The sequence below is a fragment of the Lagopus muta genome, chromosome 7 (assembly GCF_023343835.1).
Source record: "Lagopus muta isolate bLagMut1 chromosome 7, bLagMut1 primary, whole genome shotgun sequence".
NCBI lineage: Eukaryota > Metazoa > Chordata > Aves > Galliformes > Phasianidae > Lagopus > Lagopus muta.
Genome location: NC_064439.1, coordinates 27,460,599 through 27,478,870, shown reverse-complemented (window position 1 = coordinate 27,478,870; position 18,272 = coordinate 27,460,599). Strand labels below are relative to the sequence as shown.

The following is an 18,272-nucleotide window of genomic DNA, read 5'->3' as shown; positions in this document are numbered from 1 at the left end:
TCTAGTTAAACGTATGTACAGTGCTTAGTATTCTGAAAATATGCTGGTTTCTAATTATAAGAAAAGAATTAGATCAAAATGTAGGTATTAAAGGCAGCCTGCTATAAAACAAAATGGAAAAAAAAAATACATGTACAAAATATTCTTCTAAATATTTTCAAGTAATTTGTTAAACTGATTCTTGTGGTATGACTATGTGGATGACAGTTTCTCTATAATCCTGTGGAAAGCCAGTCTGCTGTTCTAGGAGGAAAGTTAATTAAGTGGTATTGTACCTGAAATTTTTAGTGTTTTTGCTTTTGCAAAGAGGAAAGCTGAGAATAACTTAGAAACCTCCTTCTTAGAAACCCAGCTTCCAGAAAGCTGACTTTTACATATGTAAGTGCTGTTTCCAGGATACCTTTCTGTGATCTCAGCAGAATTTTCTAAACCTACAGTGACTTGTACTGTATGTGTGCCAGGCACCATACAAATAGGAACTATTTTATCTAACTCACATTTAGGCAAGAGAAATTTGTTGGAAAAGAACTCAAGCAATTGAAATAGGAATCTCAGATATATCCTGCACCAGGACCAAGCAATACAAAAGTCTCATGATCCTCATTGTTGTATCCTTGGCTTTAGATCAAAAATTATTTGATTCTTAATCAAAATAATTTAAATTTGAGAGAGAGAGAGAGAGAGAGAGAGAGAGAGAGAGAGAGAGAGAGAGAGAGAGAACACTTTGGAAGCTTCAATTTGTTTTGCAGCTCATCTATTTTTGACTTTCAATGGAGACCCACAGAAACTGATTATTTGTGGTCAATTTGAAGTGTCTGAGTACAGAAAAAATATTACAGTCCTGTGCTACTTTTCAACATTAGTAAGTATCCAGTGTGCTTGTCCCAAGGCACTTCATTATTTGCTGTGCTGCCCAACTTTGCTAAACCCACACAAACAAACTGATATTTCAGTTGTTATTACATAGCACCAAATTTGCACATGGAAACTAGAGCTATGTAATCATTTATAATTTGAGGGAACTCTTTGCCCAGACATTATCTATTCCAGAAATTATAAATTTCAGGGTAGGGCTTTTTTCTTATGATGTGAAGAAAAATCTCAGAATTTCAGTGAAAATTTTATGCATACTTTCATCTGTACTTTCGTTTCACTCCTAGATGATTATGCTTTTGTGAGGAAATGCTGCTGCTCTTCTCCTTCTTTCCTTCTATTTTCTTTTTAAAGCATATCAATTTAAGGGGAACCTAATCATAATTAACCAATGAAATCACTTTCTTTCCACATCTTAATTATTAAAAGCTGAGTTCTGCTCTATTTGCTTTCCTGCAACATATACAGTTTCATTCTTGCCTACATATTATTTTCCCAAGGCTATAGCTTTGGTTCTGTTGATATAGGCCCTTTCCAAATATCAATTGAGATGATTGAGTCACAAGTTTTTTCCAGTTGGTACTGGATTATACTGTAATAGCTCAATGTGAAATTAGAAAGGCAATTACTTTTATTAAGAAGCTTAATTGAATAGAAAGACCCTTTCAAAGAACTTAATCTCAATTGACAGCTCAATTAAAAACAATACAGAGTGATGGCATCAGCAAAGTGTTGCTTCCTTGCAAGTGATTTTACATTCAGTATTAATTATTTAGTTTGTCTTTTGTGAATTATGAAACTTTTTTGAAAGCTTTATCTGTCAGTTTGCAAAGTGGAATGCAGATTGAACTACAGCATCACTTACTACTGTTATTTCCATAGCCTACTTAATGCCTTTTGGTAAGAGTATTTTTCAAAGTTACTTTTCTTAGGAATTAGGACAAAACACTTGTTATTCAGATGTATAATTTGGATGCACATCCAATATTTGTCCCTTTTTACCCATCCTATAGTTCCTAGCTTCTCAGCAGTGTTTATCTTGGGACAAGTAACATCATGACACATGCTCCCTCGAGACTATCATCTAATTTACGGGTTTTTATGCACTATTATGTAATTTCAGATACTATTAAAATTACATAAACTCCCCATAGCCCTTGCAGATATTTTAAACAAAATGTATAATAAAGCCATTTTTTTGTTGTTGTCTTTTCAAATACTCATTTCAAAATTTTCTTAACTTACGTACATCTCATTAAACAGATTTTCAGTTTCCACAAATTATTATTTTCTGGGTAATTTTCTACTTCTTCTCTTATCATTATTTCATTATTTAGTTTCTTATATACAGAAAATTAATGAGTCATTTCATCTGGTTGAATTCCTCAGCTTTCTCTCTGACCTTTGTTTAAGGTCTTTCATTACTTTGCATATCGCTAACAGGATTCATTTTATTTTATTTTTTCTAGAAGATTAAAGTACACTCTTACATTGGGTAAGAAAGATACCCAGCATGTTTTTATGTATGAGAATGCCATCTGTAGCCTCTAGTGACCAAAGGGGAAAAAAAAAATCCTTTTTTTTGAGTATTCAGTAAAACAAATTGATTTTTTTCTAATGTACCACTAATGGTCCAATCTAATTACTTCTAATTGATTAGATATGTGACATTTAATTTAAAAAATGTAAAATAATGTGAAATGTTGGATTTTAAAGGTACACCTCAGATGATCCTATTTAGTATGATTTTTGGTCAATTCAAAGCTCAGCATTTCTCTTAAATGTGGGCCACTATTTCTTTAAGGAGGATGAAGTAGCTTTGCATAATTTCTCTTTTGACAAACTTGGCAGATTTGACTATTGTGAGAATAGATTGGTCCCTCAGGCTGAGAAAATAGCTCAGTTATTTAAGAAGAAGCTTTAAGCAATTAATGGTTGTCTTTGCGAATTAAAATTGTTTTGCTGCAACACTTCTATTTAAAATGTAGATGTATCATTTTGTGGTCAGCTTTGCTACACTTCTTAATGGCATTTTAAAAAAGCTGTGGAGATCTGGGTGTCCGGAAGGGCTACAGTGCAACTCTACAGTACCTTACTGAGTGTTTATATAGGCATAGAAGACTTGTGCAGCACCAACCTCCTGAATGCATTTATCCTGTCTTCCATTTCCAATTGTTCCATGCCAGGCATTCTGTCTCTAGTACTTCCAGCTTCAGACAGACCTAATACTGGGTAAATTGAAATACTTATGCTTATATAGACAGATCCTAAATTTGCCCTGCTTCCCACATTGTGCATGTGGGTCAGCTGAAAGATCAAGCAGAACCACAATCATGTTGAAACCCTTATTCCAGTCAAGGTGCTAAGCTGGCTGTCTCTCACCTGCTTGGTCATTGGTATTTGTAAAAATTTTATTGTATGTATTATCTCTGAGTTCTGTTTCTTCTGTAACTCTTACCTGCATGTCAGATTTAGTTAAAACTGACCTCTTTTTGAACATTATTTAAAAACAAGGAGTAGGAACATCCAAACATCGTTTTCTTAAAGAAACTTAAGGCTGGCTGAAGACAAGCTAAACAAATGTTATTAGATCATAGGTAGACTCCTGAATAGTTTTACATATTAGTAGCATGTTTTTCTGATTGGTATTTTATTTTATAGAAGGATTCCAGTTCATGAATTCCTCTTGGAAATTCATCTGAAATACTTTCTCCTATACAAGAGTATTGTTTATCTAGAAGTGCTAGAGAATATGGCTCTTAAATATGACATATATATATAAATAGAATCAGAGCTAATTTCCTGGTTTTCCTAGTTGTCCTTTTTTTTATTTCTCTGTACCAGTGTACAGCTCTTACTTGATTATTCCTGATTTCTATACTTGCTGTTTGTGCCACTGCCATATTCTATGTTATGTTTGAATGTTTGGACTACAATATATTATGAAACAATTTTCTGATAACTTACTGTAAAATTACAGCAAGCAGTTATCAGTAACAGATGTATCTATATTGCCTTGCTAATCCATTCCTAAGGATTACTTAACTAGTGGTTCTCCGTATGAAACACATGCTCATTTAAATGTGCACTTAAAATCCTTAGATTCAATCACCCTTTGTTGCGCTCACCACGCATTCCATGAAATGTGTAAATTCTGGAGAGTGAGACTAGTAGAGAAAAATATATACATAAAAATCAACAACCACTGCAGTGCCATCAGGGAAAATAGTAAAATGAAAAAAGTGGAACTTAATTTATCAGTATGCTGTTATGTTTTAGTCTTTCTAATGTTAAAAACAGCTTTATGACTAATGTATTTTTTTGTGAAACATTCTGTCACCTTCATTAAAAGGAAACTGAAGTACTTTACAAGGTATAGTACTATTTTATGAAGACCTGATTTAGACTCACCTCTAAGAACAAATTTTGAACTTGGGGAAAAACAAAACCAAACAAACTACACAGAAGCAAAGAAGTTGGACTTGGCAATTTCAAGTTGAATTTACATTGTCTGAAGATGATTCAGGTGAGGAATTGAAGAAAACTCTATACCAATGCCTTATTTCAGCACCACTTACATTACTGGAGCTCTGCTGGTTGCAGCACTATTTGGAATTGTCAAGCACAATGTATTCTTTATTTCCCATTCTCCTGCATCAAGCCTACCTTCCTTATTATCTGTGTCAGGTGAAGCCTCCTACAGAAGGATCAAGGAGTAATCATTAAAGGGTAAAAATTCCAGATAAGGTCTGAAATTCCAACTCACAAATGTTGAAGCACTGTACCAAAAATAACTCTATGCAGGTGGATCACAGTTCATACATATGCAAATGTACAATATCAAGGATTTAGTTTCCACATAATAAGCTCGAATATATAACTGACAGAAATGAGCAAAATTTTCAACATCAGAACTATTTAGTGTTCTGTGAAATGGACTGTGCATGTTTATTCATATTAGCAGACTGGCAGTAGTGATTCCATCCAAGATAGACAGACTAGTCATAAAAATAAGGGCTTATCAACATTAATAAAAGTTGAAGTGTTTTTTTATACATTGAAGCAGATAATTCTCAGCATGACAGAGTTATTAAAGCTAAGCTATAATAAAAAAAAGCTGAATTACAGAAAGTGGAAGAAACATCAGTTGGTAATATACTTGCTCATAATCTAAGGATGGAATGATTAGCCTAAAAAGTGTAATTAAAATTTGCATTCAGAAGGTAGGAAATGCATAGATTGTATTTGTTGTTTGCTTACCCAATTTGTGTTTAATTTACTATTTAGAAACAAACATATTCTTTTGCCACAAAGCTCTAAGGTTGGGGTTGCTGTAGATTGGATGAATAATACACACATGGGCTCTTAGACACCAAAACCAGATATCAAATGCTACTGTGCTCACTGCTCTAAGAGATTTCACAGCAGAGCAATTCATGGATTTAGATAAGATAAGATCAATCAGAAGTAAAATATACACATGGAAATAAGGGGCTTGCTCTTCAAAATATTTAGAATAATTGTTTAGACAATCTAGGCAAACATTTGTAATCTATTCCAAGTGTGTTGCTCCTGCTGCCTAATGTGAAGTTCAATGTCTTTTGTTCTTCAAAACTCCCTAGAAGTTGCATATATTCATATATCCAAAATTGCAGTAGTCTTCCTAGTTGTTGTGTCATCGTGACAGTTTATACAAAAGTTGAACTAGTCCTAGTCAACAGCTTTTTATAATAAATTTTTCAGAGAACATTCAACAAGCATCTATACCATCTGAAAAAGCATCACAATTTCCTTTTATAATTATCAGGCAAAAGAGAAACTGATGTGATAAAATGTAGAACTTTTTTCAATTACTTTCTGAAGGGATTCAAAGTCTCTATTTCTCCTTTAGGTCAGAATTTTAACACCTACTCTGGCCTTGATGGGATTTGAGGTTGAAAAGCAGTTTTTGGGTTTTTTTTATTGTATCAAAATGACAGCTCAAAGTATGGCTTTGTACATTCCCTAGGTGGAGTAGTACCCTTGATCCCAGCAGAAACAGAAAACATAAGTTCTTGGTCTTTCTGAAAGGATGTGAATACTGTATTATTCTGGTTTTGGTTCAGTTTTTCTCTGTTGATCTCTGTTCACGGGAAATGAAAAATTTTAATTATCTTCCTATTAGGTAAGAATTGCAAATGTGTATTTGTTAAGAAAACAGGTCTCTACTGGGCCACCCGCACCACGCACTTTGACTGCTAAGCAACCCTGGGAAATCTATTCTAGGTGAACCTGCTTGAGCCAGGAGTGTTGCATCAGCTGACTTCCAGAGGTCCCTTCCAATCTCAGCTATTCTGAGATTCTGTGAAGTTTTTGGAACATTACCACGTTGCTCTCTGTCTATATTTCTATGTAAATACAATCAATTCTCCAGTGGTTTGTACAGACCTTGATCCTATGTTTATACTGGGAATGCTTGAAACATGTTTGCTATACTTAGTCTCCCCAGGGGGTTACGAAAGAAAATGTCCCACTAGAGGCCTGGGACAGAGGGAAACATTGATCTGCAAAATACTATTTAAAAAAAAAAAAAAAAAGCTGTGGTTGTTTTTAGAAGTAGCATTTTTGTTACCCAGAGAGGAAAAAAAAAAAAAATTGACTAAATACTTCAGGTTGGTTGGTTTGTTTGAGGACTTTAAAAATCAGTCTTAAATCACGGTGCTGCTTTTGTGTGCATAGATCCCAAATATCAGTTAATTAATGGGCCAGCACAGAACTGAAATATATCTAAGCAATCCTCTAAATGCTATTCTCAGAGGATCTTGTTACTCTCTAAAAATATGACTATTTTAAACTTATTTATGTGGTGTAACTCTAGAATTATCCATATTGGTAGCTCTGACAATAGTGCAAATAGAATAGAGCTTAGCTATTAAATAGCATGTTCTGTAAAATAAAATACAAGAGTAAAAGATGACAAAATGCTAAATATACCCCTGGAATCTGTATTTATTTCCAGAGAAGTCAGTGGAAAATGGGTTTTTTTTGTACATAATTTCAACTGCATGTAGAACATCACATACATCACATAAAACAAATCATACCAACATAACATAACAACATAAATGATCACATAACAAATACAAGTATTTTAATGATATTATTTAGTAGGAAGTACAAAAGGGCTTATTAATTAAAAAAAAAATATATATATATGTATATATATGTATATATGTAAAGCAAGTTATCTAAGGGATCCACAATGAAATATTGGTGGGTATAATAAGTATACACGTTTTAAGATAAGTCACTGATGGCTGAGAGCAGTATGAGGTGCATCAGGCAATTTTTAAGGATCTAGTCTATTTTTAGATACAGCAAAATATCTTTTAAGGCAATATTATAAAATATATTGTTCAAGTGTTTAGAGTAGATATGTTCTGCTGATAGATCAGAAATCTACCTTCAGAAGGAGAAAAAAAAAATCATCTATTTGACCAATAACAACGGAATAATCTGCAATATAAAGACTACAGGACAGATTCTAGCTACCCGCTATTTGCCACTTTTGATTTCTCTTATTTCTCTATTGCAATAAAACAAATGAAAGTTTACTTTTGAAGACTCCTGGTGACCTCCTCATTAACAACTTAAGCAAAATTTTATTTTTCCTTTACTTTTTTTATTTTTTGTCATCTTTCTGCCAATTGTTGTAAGCTTGATTTTTCTCTTTCTGCTCCAAGAAAAGGATAACGGTTGTACCAGAAAATGAAGTACAAAATCACTGTAAGGATTTTAAAGAATCTGTGTGTGGAGAGGGGGCAGGGGAAAGAAAACAAGAATTTTTGATTTTTAATAACATTTCTGTTCTAATAGGCATCCCCATAAAGCTACTGTGAATACAACATGAGTATATAGAGTTGCAAAAGAGTTTGTTCTAAAACTGCAGACCAGTTAGTGAAAATTTGAATGCTGGAATGTGTATTTTTGTTCTCTTTCCAATGCTTATTTCATACATGGCATTTTTTGAATACTAGGAATTTTGAAATCCTGTTAGTACTTTGTTTCTTGTTCTCTCTGTTCTTTACCTTGTGCTTCAAGAACGCGGAAGTTTATCATTTTTACTGTTTCTATTTTCATTGTAATTCCATGAATCCTTCTGTTTCCCTCTTCATTACTGATTCCTTAGATCATCAGTCAGCTATTGTCTTTGTAAGTTCTGCACTTTTCCTCTCTATCATAAAAGCTTTGTTAACATATTTTTAACAATCTGTTAAAATTCTGCACTTCCTCTTATCATGTATATTCTCTTGTATACAACCTGTGTGAACACATAAATTAAGGAAAAAGTAGATGTTCTCAGTTCTCTTCTGTTTGCTCTTACACAAATATTGTAGGCAGATGATTCTTAAAAATATCAGCTGTGTATGTATGTATATATTTATTGAGACATGGCAAGCCACTGCTGCCTTTCTTTGATGTACCTGTAGGAAGTACATATGCAGGTATGACATTAAATGTAAGAAACCTATGCAAAGCACAATTCAGAGAAAAATTGGAAAACAGAGAATAAGACAACAAATCAAGACAACAAAAACCAAGAACTCATCAATGTGTTTTTAATTTTGTATTTATTAACAGGAATGATCTTTGTGCAGGGTACATATAGTGAACTAATAACATCTAATAATTCAGGCCATCAGGACTGTGAAATAATTACTCTTTTCCAGAGAATATATTACACTTAGATTGCTGATTAATTACATTTAAAATGAAACAAAGCCTTCCTATAATAACTTACCTTGGTTCTTGAATGTTAAGTAGTGATTCCCAAATATGTGTTCAGATTCAACAAATGTTTAAGGACATGCTATGTCTTTTTGCGTAGTTGAGACAGTTCAATAAACATACAGATAATTATTAATGTTTTAAAATAATCTTTTCAAATATAAAGCCATCTGGGAGATATTTCATAAATATCATTCTTTAATGACAGTTAGCTAGATACTTCTTTTAGATATCCTGCCTATATATACAATGAACTGTAGTGAAAAAATTTTGCATGTCACTGCTATCACGCTACATCAGAAATATACAGTAAATGCATTTTGCCCCTTAGCTCCAGCCAAGCCGAATATTAAAGAATTTATAGAGTATAGTTATAGTCTTTTATATTACAGTGTTTAAGGATGAATGAGTTAGCAGATATCTGCTTCTTAGATAATCTTTAACCAAATAGTCTTTTCAGACTGAATAAACATTTCTCACTTACTATGACTAAAGGCTCATTCCTGCGTACAGCTGAAATAAGTTGAACTTTACATGTAGATTAATGAGCTTGTAAACTCATTGCCCATTTATATATCTGAAAATCTTCCCATTGAGATAAGATGGCTTTAGAATGAGATCTATCTTTAAAATAGGAGCAATAAAGGAGAAAACTGCGTATGTAGACAGTATTGGTAAATTCATGTTGACCATTCCTGTTCTCCTTCGTGTGTCTCCAAATGTGTTCCAAGAGGATTCACACCAGGATTCTCCTAGAGTCAGAAACAAGACTGACTGACCTGTAGTAGTTAGTGAATTAAGCAAATGTACCCAAATATCAGTGATAAACCAACAGATATAAGAATAATTTCAGTATTATACATTAATATCACTAATGAAATAGTATTTCAGGGAGGAAACAGTATACTCCTAGTATATTGACATTTTTAATATTAATTGACATTAATATTGACATTTCCTGTTGAAAATACACGAAGCACAGAATTTAGTGAGTGAAAGATGCTTTTGTTTATAGTAAATTTATTTCTTTCACAAATGGTAAAAAGCTTAGGTCTCTCAGTTCATGATAAAGGCATATTAAATGAGCAACCTGAAGTCATTCCTAGTAACACAATTTAAATAAATATTCAAACATAGGCCAAATAAACTATAATAAGTTTATTATTTTTCAATTCTGGCTGGGGGTCCTCAGTATCCATTATTTTCTGTCCTGTGAGAGAATGAGCCATTAATGGTCAAACTTTCTGTGTATTTTAATATTTCTGTGGTATATGCTTGAATAAAGAAAGAGAGGAGATTATAGGCAACATGCTCCTCCTAGAACTGAAACCACACCGAAGCTGCTGACATGAATATGCTACTCTCAATCAGACTTTGAGCTCCAGGCTGAGGAAGCTCTGTCTGTATTCCATCTATCTATCCATCCATCTATCACCCATTGAATTGACCTATTTTCAGAACTGCACACACTATACACCTAATTCTAAGGCTAGCCATATGGATAGCAGTCTTCCTAAGTATATTTCAGTGCAAACAAAAAATCTTAATGTTAGTGTTCCTTAGCTTGACATCTTTTCTGTTGATCTTCTACAGCTTTGCTGTACTGAGTTGGCTTTGGCCTGCATGGGGGTTGCCTCTTTTCAAAGGAAAATAAAATATGTAACGAAGTGGTTTATTTTTCTACTTGAGCAAAGATCTAGTGCTTTAAAGCTGGAATTGACATTCGATGATACACAAAAACTTGGTGGATGTTGTCCATTTCAATAACAATGGAAGTTGTGGAAGTTGTATGCTGTCCTAACACACAGCAGAAGAGAACAACAAAGGTCCAACTGAAGTAAGTTGTACAAAAGTGATACATAGCATTAAGAAATGGTTGTAACTGTGAAACTTTATTTTAGCTAGTAATTTTGATTCTCATATGACCTTATGTAACTCAGAATGCTTGAAAGCAATTTTTAAGGCAAAACGGTTTTTCAAAACCAGCCCCAAGCCACTAAATCAAGCTTTTATGGCAGTCTATAATTTTTTTTTGTGTTGTACTGCAGTGATTTATCACAATTAAGTAACTAGTCATTGTACTTCAATGTTTTGATCCATATTTAGTAACCCGAGTTTCAAATATACTGTGACTGAATTCCTTCCTTGGGAGAAAAAGAATCTCTTGAAATCCATGTTTTAAAGGGAAAGCAATATATTTAATGTACAAGACAAAAGCCAAGTACTTGTCGTATGCTACTGACAAGCTTCTGTTTGGAAGATATTTATAAGGTTGACTACTGAGTATGAAATACAAAACTGAAAATTTGTGATACTGCCTTTCATTGAATTCCTTTTCCCAAAGTTATGGAACAATGTTTCAAAAATAGTATTATTTTCCGTCATTATTTTTATTTTATATTCATTAATTATTTTTATTTTATTGTTATTATTTATTTTGTGTATGTGTATGAAAAGAGGAGAATGGATTTTTATTTTTTTTAATAGTTAGACTGTGGGCATATTCAGCATAATCAAAGTTATATCATACCATAGCTTTAGTTGTGAGTGCATATATAACCTAGTATATGATAGAAATATGTATGTATTGTGTTATATAACATTAAAAAAACAACATTTCCCTTGTACATTCCCTTGAAGCCTATCTAAATATTCAAACTGTTTTGTTAAACAGAAAGCTGGAGAGATAATAAATTTTTGAAACTAGCTATTCCAAAGTGGTTAAGTGCCTTTTACCTTGTTGTGTAGAAGCTAAGTTACAAAGAGCAAACAGTAGCCTAAGGCTTACAGTAAATTAGGTGAATTAAGGAATCCCACTCTAAGAAACCAAAAATCTTTACAAATTAAATTGGGCTGGCAATGTTTTACATAGTTAAGATTCAAAAAACAATCTAGCACTTGCATGTTATATAAAAATCAAACTCTCTGTAAGTAGATTTCAAAAAGGAAGAATGGATGCAATTATGAAATTACGAAAAAAATCCTGGTAAAATGTTTCTCATTTTTATACTTCTGTGTTTCATATTATTATACACAGTTATTAGCAGTACGCTGCATTTCATTTAGATTGCTTGAAGTGGATGAGGTATTTATAGTGCTATATACCAACAAAGTGAATTTAGATAGAGATTAATGCTCACTGTGATGAGCAAACCATCAGGATCCCAGCTGATGTTCTGAGGCCAGTCTTAGTGAGGCACCTAAACTTGGTGAAGATAGATGTTTGGCATTGTTTGCTCTACTTAGATGTTTACTAGTATTTCAGAGGGATTTCTTTTGGTCAAGACAAACTGCCATTAAAAATACTGGGAGGCTGTTGGCACAAGTTCCATCAGATCCATTGTTTCATGTCTGGGAGCTGCAGGAGTGCTGCAGGAATGCTGAAGGAGTGCTGAGGATGGCCATGAAGATGACTCCAGAAGAGTTGGAGTGCCTCACCTAAGAAAGGCTGAAGGAGCTAGACTTGTTCAGCCTGGAGAATTGAGGGATCTGGAGAGACCTCACTGGGACTTCCAGTACTTGAGGGGAGCTTATAACTAAGATGAAGTCAGACTTTTTACACAGCCTAATAGTGATAGGACAAGGGGAAATGGTTTTAAACTCAAAGAGGAGCAATTTAGGTTAGATGTTAGGAGCACATTATTTACTCAAATGGTAGTGACACACTGGCGCAAGCTGTCCAGAGACTCTGGATGCCTCATCCCTGGAGATGTTAAAGGCTAGGTTGGATGGGGCTCAGGACAGCCTGATCTGGTGGGTAACAGGGTGTCGGAGCTCCATGATCTTTAAGGTTCCTTCCAACCTAAGTCATTCTATGATTCTATAAGTGGGATGCACTGTCATAAAATAATTCTTAGTCCATTGCTGCTGTTTCCTTTTTTTTTTTTCCCAAGTAGATCTGCAAATTCCCACCATGGGCAAACCTCTGCTGTTGTTGCCTACGGGGGATTCCCAAGCACGTGCTGGAGACCCACTTCTTGGGGGGGAGGAAGCAGAGGGAACGAAGCTGCTGTCGCAGCCCTGAGATTCGTGCCGCTCTCTCCCTAGGGACGCCCAAATCGCGCGTGCACGACCGGCGGCTGCTGAAGGGCTCCGGACCGGCAGCCGGTCACCGGACCGGCCTTGCCGGGCGTGCTTTGCCTGCGGTGGCGGAGTAGCATCCAACCCGCCGGAGCCTGGCAGCGCAATCACCGCCAAAGCTGCGCGGGAGCTCCTCCGCAGCAGCGCGCAGGTAGGCGCGGGCGGGCGGCGCGCAGGTGCGCGGGAAGGGCCGCGCACGGTACCCCCGCGGCTGCGCGACCGCTGTCACAGCCCCGCTGCCTTGTCGCTAGCGTGAGGGCCGCTGCCGGCGGGGAGACTGGGGAAACTTTGGTAAGTGCAGTGTGGGTATTGCGGGTGCGTTGCGTTGCAGGGGTCCGATTTGCGGGCGGGTGGGAAAGGGCAGCGGGGCGGAAGCGGCGGCGGGGTGAGCGGCGCGCCAGGGATGCGGACGCAGGACAACAGGTACCGCAGCTGCGCGGGGCCGGGAGGGGCTGCGTGCGGAGTGTGTATATGCGCGTGTGTGTGCGTGCTGCCTGTCCCCTCCCCCCTACCGCCCTGCCAGAAAGGGGTGGGAGATCCGCTGCCGCACGGCCGCTTAAAACCGCGCGGCCCAGCCGCAGCTGCCTGGCCCGGCAGGAAGGCGGCTGTCGGGATCCGCGGTACTCCGCGGCCGGCGCTGGGGAGCGGAGCGTAGGGCGGCGGCGGCCCTGCGGGGCTGGGCGCGCTGGGCTGCGGCAGCCGGCGGGGGGCGGCGGCGGTGGCGCGGTCGGGAGGGCGGTCGGCTGCCTGGATGGCCGGTTCCTGCGACTGCCCTGCGCGCCGGGCTCTCTCGCAGCCCAGGGACGTGCGCTTCCTTCTCCCGCATCGCACTGCAGTAAGTTCGCGAGGCGCTGGGCGGCCGAACTGCTTGCGATCCAAAGGCTGGGGAGCTGGGGGCTGTGGGGGGGAGGTTGAGTCTCTTTAGGGCTGCGCGTCGTGGAGGTGCTGGGCGCAAACTTGTAGCTAGGAGGGCTATATTGAATTTGTCACGGTTCGCGGCTTTGGCACCTAGTTAATGCCAGTTTGCTTCGTTGACCTGCACCGTTTAACTCGAGCACAGTCGGCATGTGATGCTGCCCGGGCTCGCACTGAGAGCTGAGGTAGGCAGCCAGCCGCTCCGGCGTGCGGTGCTGTATGCCAGGGCGTGAAACAAAAGGTGCAACTGCAAACTTGTGCTGTAAAAACTCATCTGCAGAAACTTCGAATATTTGATTCCACATGCAGCCTCTGAGGGCCTTTTCAAAGAAGAATTGGAATTAGAATTACCGTGCAAATCGGCAAACTTTTGTGAGTCAAGTCGTGTTTTTGTGTTACGTGGTCCAGTGTTGTGATTTATCTTGCTGAAAAGAGTTTCATTTGTCGAGAGTGTCTGCAATCGCGTTTTTCATTGTGAGTGTGCTATTTTTGAAATGGATGAAAGATTTTCACACATGATTACTGTATTATAAGATTTTTTCCCTAGGTTTACAAGCAGATTGTAGTCTTCAGTTATTTCTCACCAAATGTGTAGAAAAGCAGTCAAGTAGAAAGAACTTGATTAATTTTCAGGAGTAATTCTGTCTGGTTGATGTAACTTTCTGAAGTAGATCTAATAGGCTAATAAAATCCGTATTGGAAAATAAGAATGAGGATGCAACAGGATGAGAAAAAGCAGTAATTCTTCCAGGAGAAATAGGCATCAAAGATGTTCTAAAAATGCACTGAATATGTATTTTTTCCTTTCTTGTTCTCATGAAATGACCTGGTGTGGGAAAGCTATATATTTTTTTTCTTTGTTCTTGAGTAGTATAATGCTCCTGCATTTATTGAAACATCATCATACATCAGAAGAAGTGCATGGCAAGAACCTGATAGACATTCCCAAATGACTGAGCTTGTGCTATGCTTTATGGATAAAATGACAGGAAATACGTTGTTTCTCCCCAAAGTAATATCCAGCATTTCCTGGTGCAGGAAATGCTTATCTCATACTGAACTAAAGCATCAAGAAACATGGGCCACCAAAAAGCAAAGCTTTTCTCTTAGGATTTATGTTATCTGTTGTTCTTTTTTTGAGGTGGAAAGACTTTATTGTATACTATGGTTAGAAATTCCCGAACTAATTATTCAGCTGTTTAAAATGGGTGTGCAGTTTGAAATATTTGTGGCCCAAATCTGTTTTTCTGTTTTAGAGTCCTACAGACAACTACAGTTGATGCTTTTATTCAGGCTCAGAAAAACTATGCTGTCTTTTGTTTGTTTAGGAAGAAGAAAGTGTTGCTGACAAACTGAAATAAACTTTAAACACCTGTAGACATCTCTGAATAAAACACTAAAATAATACTGTAAAGTAGAAATACCTTAGTGAACAGATGCTTTGTTTTTGTGTGCAGTTTGAAAGTAACAAAGCTAATATGTTCTCAAGAGCACTAGACGTCACTTTTTCTTATCTGTGAGCTTACCATATCGTTTTTGTTCTGGTGTGTGATGTAATTCAGGTGACACTTCATGGGATGAGTCTAGGTACCTAGTGCCAGTGGGATGAGATCACTAGCAGAGGAATGCAGAGAATGATAAGAGGGCTGTAGATCTGCTAAGAGCAGCATTTTGATGAAGCAGGATGTAAAAACAGCACAGCTGTGAGTACAGGTAGTTATAGGTCAAGGCTGGAGAACTTCAAAGTCAGTCTGCTGGATGGCTGGGCTGCCTTTTGCTTTATGCTTGTATGGCAGTACCAAGCTCTTGTGAATGTCACTTATAGAATGAAACATACAGGGCTGAAGTTATGTTTTATCATTAATTTATTAAATGTTAACTCCATGATACGTCATTTCATTTTCTTTAAATAGCTGTGACCTTTGTTAGTTCACTGATAACTTAAATTCTTTGCACACGGCTCTAACAATTCTTTTAAAGAGGCTCACAGAAAGACAGGGAGAAACTTTATTCAGGAGTCTAGTGCCAGGGCAAGGGGAAATGGTCTTAAACTAAAACAGTGTAGATTTAGATTAGGTACAAGGAAGAAATTTCTTACTCAGTGGGTGGTGAGGTCTTGGCACAGGTTGCTCAGAGAAGCTGTGGATGCCCCGTCCCTGGAAATTTTTAATAGGATGAGGCCTTGGGCAGACAGATCTGTTGGGGGAAAGCCAGATCTGTTGGGTGGCAGCCCAGCCAATGGCATAGGGGATTGGAACTAGCTCCTTCGGGTCCTTTCCAACCCAAAACATTCTGTTATTCTAGAAAGCATCAATTATTTCAAATATTTCTTCGGGGAGCGTTAACTTTGTTGTCAGGAACTCTACGTGATTGCATCTGTATTCATAGTGCATCTTCTCTTCTTTTGTCATGGTAAGAATCTACAGTTTTATGTAAGGAGCATGACAAAACGTTCCCATTTGTGTAGTAATGGTGAAGGAGTGACAACAACAGGAACGGAGACCAAAGCAGAAAGAAAATATCTTTGTAGCCTAGTGTTCAGGAGTTCAGGAAAGAACTTCAACTAGGCTTCACCTCTGGAAAGATGACGGTATTTGAGAAAGTAATCTATGTTTATTTCACAGTTACAATGTAACTTCCTATCTGGAAGACATCAACAGAGTGCAGTGCAGCTGAAGAGCAGGATATTGGCTTCCTGAAATCCATTCGTTTTAGATTCTAGCTCCCAACCTTTTTTCACTATCAAGTAGACTTTGCAGCCTGTTTCAGGCATTTCCAATTGAGCTTCTCACTACTCGCAAACAAAAATAAACCAATAAAATGTACCAGAACTTGGTTTGGATATTATTCGCTTTTTATTTTATATTTATGCAGAATTTATTTGTACTATTACTCTGTAGCAATGGCAAAATTTCAAAGCCATTTATTTGGGAGTAGGTGTTATAAAAGATTTAAAAAAATCTTTCTGAGAATAATTCCTTGTAAGAGACTTGTTGACATTCAGTGGTAAGTTTCTTCAGACATTTCTTCAAATCATCTTTGTCCGTTGCTTCCTGTGACACTTACAAAGTAATTAATAACAGTAATAATAGACTTAGGATAGTTATTTATCTATTTAACTGTACTTCTTTTTTTTTTTTTTTTTTTTTTTTTTTTGTAACAATCTTTTAATAATGTATTATTTTACTATGATGGATAACTGCATCAGTGGAGCCATTGAAGTCATCTATCTAGACTTCAGTAAGGCCTTTGACACTGTTCCCTAAAACATCTTTCTCTCCAAATTTGAAAGATATGCATTTAGTGGGTGGACTATTCAGTCGATGAGCAACTAGTTGAAAGATCATACCCAGAGAGTAGAGATCAATGATTCAGTGTCTGGATATAAATCAGTGACTAGTGGTGTTCCTTAGTGGTCAGTACTGGGACTAGTGCTCTTTAATACTTTGACACCACCAGTGGGATTGAGTGCATTCTCAGCAAGTTTGTAGATGACACTAAGCGGTGTGGTGCAGGTGACACACCTTAAGGATGGAATGCCATTCAAACAGACCTTTATAGGCTCCAACAGTGGACTCAGGAGAACCTCATAAGCTTCAATAAAGACAAGCGTGAGGTCTTGTACCTGGTTCATGGCAACTCTCATTGTCAAAACAAGTTGGGTGACAAAAGGGTAGAACACAGGCCTGCTGAAAAGGACTTGGGGGTATTGCTGGTTGGCAGGCTGGACATGAGCCAGCAGTGTTTCCTCATAGCCTAAAAAGCCGACCATATCCTGGGCTGCATGAAAAGAAGTGTCACCAGCAGGTTAAAGTAGGTGATCCTGCCCCTCTGCTCTGGTGAGGCCTCACCTGGAGTACAGTCTATGAGACTGAAAAATTAGAGGCTTTGGCATTGAAATTGGTATCACAAGTTTGTCTACCTGAACTAGCTTTCATCACACTAATACTCTTCCTACAAATATAAATGATTTGAAGCAGGTAGGGTATTTAGGCTAATTTAGCAAGTAGATAAGTGTTTCATTTATTTTTTTAAATCGGGATGTTTTAGTGTCCCAAAACAGCAATAAAACAGCTTTATGCAATCTAGAACATATTTTTCCTTTTTGTTTCTGAAGAAAATAGATTTCTCTGAATAGTTGCAGCAGTTCAGCCCTGAGGGGGTATCGGCATGTTTAGTTTGCCACAAGTCTGAAAGCATAAAAAATGTAAGTATTTTGAGGCAGTTCAATTACTTCTTGCCCAACCCCTTAATACCAGTTTGGAATGAAAATGCGCAACTCGGTCACCATTGTGCTGCCCTAAACCAGTAAAAAAAAAGAATATAAAATGAAGGAATGCAAACTTCGAAACACATTTGTCAGTTCAGTGTTACCAATAAGGATTATATTTTTAGATAATGTTTATTATTTACTGTAATAAATTATAAATAAAATGACATCTAGGTACTCTTTATTTTCTTTGACACTTCTGTTTTCAGAATAGAACGTTTAATTGTGCTAGCAGAAATCTAGTTAATGTAAGCATCTTTCTTTTGTTTTTTGGTTTGATTCTCAGCTACGTTTCTATTTCTTGGCATAAAATTGTGCTTTGTTTGTTTGTTTTTGTTTTGTTTTTTCTTTCAGTGTTTGGTATTTT

General features: G+C 37.1%; 1 protein-coding gene across 2 annotated transcripts in view; it reads left to right on the top strand.

Annotated features, from left to right (window-relative positions):
• The first annotated feature begins 13,397 nt into the window (after positions 1-13,397).
• The window catches only part of DGKB (diacylglycerol kinase beta), a 368,802-nt gene continuing 363,927 nt past the window's right edge, over positions 13,398-18,272 (top strand). For both annotated transcript variants that reach the window (XR_007378050.1, XM_048950623.1), the window contains exon 1: positions 13,398-13,555. The gene's annotated coding sequence lies outside the window, so the exon portion shown is untranslated. The remainder of the gene's footprint in view (positions 13,556-18,272) is intronic.